This window comes from Schistocerca gregaria, unplaced genomic scaffold (assembly GCF_023897955.1).
Source record: "Schistocerca gregaria isolate iqSchGreg1 unplaced genomic scaffold, iqSchGreg1.2 ptg001615l, whole genome shotgun sequence".
Taxonomy (NCBI): domain Eukaryota; kingdom Metazoa; phylum Arthropoda; class Insecta; order Orthoptera; family Acrididae; genus Schistocerca; species Schistocerca gregaria.
In genome coordinates this window covers 12501-17500 of record NW_026062889.1, presented here as the reverse complement: position 1 = coordinate 17500, position 5000 = coordinate 12501, and the positions used below count along the sequence as shown (strand labels likewise).

The window sequence follows — 5000 nt, the reverse complement described above, 5'->3', positions numbered from 1 at the left end:
CCTCTAACGTCGCAATACGAATGCCCCCGCCTGTCCCTATTAATCATTACCTCGGGTTCCGAAAACCAACAAAATAGAACCGAGGTCCTATTCCATTATTCCATGCACACAGTATTCAGGCGGGCTTGCCTGCTTTAAGCACTCTAATTTGTTCAAAGTAAACGTGCCGGCCCACCGAGACACTCAACAAAGAGCACCCTGGTAGGATTTAAACGGGGTCCGCCTCGGGACGCGAAAGCACCCCTTCGGCTCGCCCCACCGGCAGGACGTCCCACGATACATGCCAGTTAAACACCGACGGGCGGTGAACCAACAGCGTGGGACACAAATCCAACTACGAGCTTTTTAACCGCAACAACTTTAATATACGCTATTGGAGCTGGAATTACCGCGGCTGCTGGCACCAGACTTGCCCTCCAATAGATACTCGTTAAAGGATTTAAAGTGTACTCATTCCGATTACGGGGCCTCGGATGAGTCCCGTATCGTTATTTTTCGTCACTACCTCCCCGTGCCGGGAGTGGGTAATTTGCGCGCCTGCTGCCTTCCTTGGATGTGGTAGCCGTTTCTCAGGCTCCCTCTCCGGAATCGAACCCTGATTCCCCGTTACCCGTTACAACCATGGTAGGCGCAGAACCTACCATCGACAGTTGATAAGGCAGACATTTGAAAGATGCGTCGCCGGTACGAGGACCGTGCGATCAGCCCAAAGTTATTCAGAGTCACCAAGGCAAACGGACCAGACAAGCCAATCCGATTGGTTTTGATCTAATAAAAGCGTCCCTTCCATCTCTGGTCGGGACTCTGTTTGCATGTATTAGCTCTAGAATTACCACAGTTATCCAAGTAACGTGGGTACGATCTAAGGAACCATAACTGATTTAATGAGCCATTCGCGGTTTCACCTTAATGCGGCTTGTACTGAGACATGCATGGCTTAATCTTTGAGACAAGCATATGACTACTGGCAGGATCAACCAGGGAGCTGCGTCAACTAGAGCTGAGCAGCCGGCCGCCCGGGAGTGTGTCCCGGGGGCCCGCGCGAACACGCAAGCGTCCGCTCAATTATTCTGCAAACAGGAGGAGGCCGAGCTCCCCTGCACGATACACCTCGAAACCCTCTCAGGTCCCGGCGGCGCGCAGCGCCGTCCTAGGTACTTGGTCGGTTTCGAGAGAGGCGCAATCGCCCGGAGTTAGGCGAGTAGACGGTTTTAGTGCGAACACCCTTGCTCCCAACTGAGCTTGCCGCTGCCGACAGAGGCCCGGGAGCGTGCTGTCGTGGCATTGCCGGCGGGAGACAACACGCGCCACCTATGGTGACCGGCAGCTCCAACGCCAGCGCCACACAAGGGCAAAGCCCCACTTGGGTGCAGAAGCGAACTCTCCCAGCACAGCGCACGCGCCAACACGTCCGCACAACTGCGATACAAACCACCTGCGAGAACCGCTGGGGCGACCGAGCAGCAGACGGCGTCGCGGCGCCGAGTGCCAGGCGGCGGCGCATCCTCAACGCACACAGTCCTCAATCAGACCAGCACACTGCAGATGTCCACCGCGCTTCGCACCGGGCTCGGCTGAACCAACTTTGGCCGCCAGGCGCCGCGTGCAGGGTGCGCCGCAGCGTAGCTGCGCCGCCTGCCGAGCCCGTCGGCTGGCGCTCCTGCCACTCGGCGCCCCCCACCAGCCGCCTGTTGCGCGTGCGCCCACGCAGCGCGCGGCCAACACGCCGGGCGGCCCCCCTTCACCGGCCGGGAACAGTCCCACCAAGCCACCGCCGCGTATCGCTTCATACCCACATGGGCCTAGTCACGTGTGTGGATGTGGCGGGTACCGCTGAAACAACCGGTTAATAGCTGTACCGATCGTCGCCATCACAGATTCACCTCCAGCGTGAACAACCGCTCAACAACGGATTTCCAGTTCATTTGCGTATCTTGGGCAGTAAACGTAGATGTCCACCTACATTTGCGAATTCAACAATTCTTGCATGCCAGGATGTCATGTGTCACGACACGCTACATCAGACCACATACACACTGCGACATGTGCAGAAGAGAACACGTGGAAGGTGGCCCGCGCACGTATGCGATGTCCCTTCCGCGATCCACTGTCAACCGGCATCTGCGGCATGTCCCAGATATGGAACGCGGTCCACCAGGGTAGCACTTTGTGTGAGGCAATACGACAAAGTCGGAATACACGCGTCACTACATCACACGGCTCACGCTGACCTGACCTGACTCACCGCACCACCACCCCCAGCGACCCAGGGTGACATACAATGCGTTCGTACGTTCCTCCCACACGCCTCTACGGCGTACCACAGTGCAACCTAGCTGTTATTGGGAGACGAGACAAGTAGCATCGAGCACAACATATGGAAATTGAGATTCGACACCGTTGGGCACAGCCAGCGTACGGTCACACGTATCACACTACTTCACTCTGTACGTAACTACCGATGATCGGTACAGCGTGTGGGTTACGCGTACGACATCAGCGGACAATGGACACAGACCATACCACGACGTACACTGAGGGCGTCGACATCTGAACGCAACTGAACAGCTGCGAGGCTCATTTAACACTCAAACGCCAGACCGACCAGCTTGAGAGGACGGAGACACAAAGAGAGGGGCAGAGGGGGGGGGGGGGGGCGATATAGTCCTATTGCAGTACAATTGACAGTGGATAGCGGGAATATGTGGAAAGTAAGCAACACTCGCAAGACATCTACATGAGGATAACAACGACACCAGAGATTCCGAGCAGTGAACTATGTTAGGCAAAGGGACAACGTGGGTTAGGTTAAGGGACAACGTGGGTTAGGTTAAGGGACAACGTGGGTTAGGTTAAGGGACAACGTGGGTTAGGTTAAGGGACAACGTGGGTTAGGTTAAGGGACAACGTGGGTTAGGTTAAGGGACAACGTGGGTTAGGTTAAGGGACAACGTGGGTTAGGTTAAGGGACAACGTGGGTTAGGTTAAGGGACAACGTGGGTTAGGTTAAGGGACAACGTGGGTTAGGTTAAGGGACAACGTGGGTTAGGTTAAGGGACAACGTGGGTTAGGTTAAGGGACAACGTGGGTTAGGTTAAGGGACAACGTGGGTTAGGTTAAGGGACAACGTGGGTTAGGTTAAGGGACAACGTGGGTTAGGTTAAGGGACAACGTGGGTTAGGTTAAGGGACAACGTGGGTTAGGTTAAGGGACAACGTGGGTTAGGTTAAGGGACAACGTGGGTTAGGTTAAGGGACAACGTGGGTTAGGTTAAGGGACAACGTGGGTTACGTTAAGGGACAACGTGGGTTACGTTAAGGGACAACGTGGGTTACGTTAAGGGACAACGTGGGTTACGTTAAGGGACAACGTGGGTTACGTTAAGGGACAACGTGGGTTAGGTTAAGGGACAACGTGGGTTAGGTTAAGGGACAACGTGGGTTAGGTTAAGGGACAACGTGGGTTAGGTTAAGGGACAACGTGGGTTAGGTTAAGGGACAACGTGGGTTAGGTTAAGGGACAACGTGGGTTAGGTTAAGGGACAACGTGGGTTAGGTTAAGGGACAACGTGGGTTAGGTTAAGGGACAACGTGGGTTAGGTTAAGGGACAACGTGGGTTAGGTTAAGGGACAACGTGGGTTAGGTTAAGGGACAACGTGGGTTAGGTTAAGGGACAACGTGGGTTAGGTTAAGGGACAACGTGGGTTAGGTTAAGGGACAACGTGGGTTAGGTTAAGGGACAACGTGGGTTAGGTTAAGGGACAACGTGGGTTAGGTTAAGGGACAACGTGGGTTAGGTTAAGGGACAACGTGGGTTAGGTTAAGGGACAACGTGGGTTACGTTAAGGGACAACGTGGGTTACGTTAAGGGACAACGTGGGTTACGTTAAGGGACAACGTGGGTTACGTTAAGGGACAACGTGGGTTACGTTAAGGGACAACGTGGGTTACGTTAAGGGACAACGTGGGTTAGGTTAAGGGACAACGTGGGTTAGGTTAAGGGACAACGTGGGTTAGGTTAAGGGACAACGTGGGTTAGGTTAAGGGACAACGTGGGTTAGGTTAAGGGACAACGTGGGTTAGGTTAAGGGACAAATTGAGTTAGGTTAAGGGACAAATTGAGTTAGGTTAAGGGACAAATTGAGTTAGGTTAAGGGACAAATTGAGTTAGGTTAAGGGACAAATTGAGTTAGGTTAAGGGACAAATTGAGTTAGGTTAAGGGACAAATTGAGTTAGGTTAAGGGACAAATTGAGTTAGGTTAAGGGACAAATTGAGTTAGGTTAAGGGACAAATTGAGTTAGGTTAAGGGACAAATTGAGTTAGGTTAAGGGACAAATTGAGTTAGGTTAAGGGACAAATTGAGTTAGGTTAAGGGACAAATTGAGTTAGGTTAAGGGACAAATTGAGTTAGGTTAAGGGACAAATTGAGTTAGGTTAAGGGACAAATTGAGTTAGGTTAAGGGACAAATTGAGTTAGGTTAAGGGATAATCTGGTACAACCACAGTTAGGTTAAGCGATAATCTGGTACAGCCACAGTTAGGTTAAGCGATAATCTGGTACAGCCACAGTTAGGTTAAGCGATAATCTGGTACAGCCACAGTTAGGTTAAGCGATAATCTGGTACAGCCACAGTTAGGTTAAGCGATAATCTGGTACAGCCACAGTTAGGTTAAGCGATAATCTGGTACAGCCACAGTTAGGTTAAGCGATAATCTGGTACAGCCACAGTTAGGTTAAGCGATAATCTGGTACAGCCACAGTTAGGTTAAGCGATAATCTGGTACAGCCACAGTTAGGTTAAGCGATAATCTGGTACAGCCACAGTTAGGTTAAGCGATAATCTGGTACAGCCACAGTTAGGTTAAGCGATAATCTGGTACAGCCACAGTTAGGTTAAGCGATAATCTGGTACAGCCACAGTTAGGTTAAGCGATAATCTGGTACAGCCACAGTTAGGTTAAGCGATAATCTGGTACAGCCACAGTTAGGTTAAGCGA

General features: G+C 51.9%; 1 non-coding gene across 1 annotated transcript in view; it reads right to left on the bottom strand.

Annotated features, from left to right (window-relative positions):
* The window catches only part of LOC126333638 (small subunit ribosomal RNA), a 1893-nt gene extending 909 nt beyond the window's left edge, over positions 1-984 (bottom strand). Inside the window, exon 1 of the ribosomal RNA XR_007564298.1 lies at positions 1-984. This exon is cut by the window's left edge and continues 909 nt beyond it. This is a non-coding gene — a ribosomal RNA (small subunit ribosomal RNA).
* Between the last annotated feature and the right edge of the window lie 4016 nt (positions 985-5000).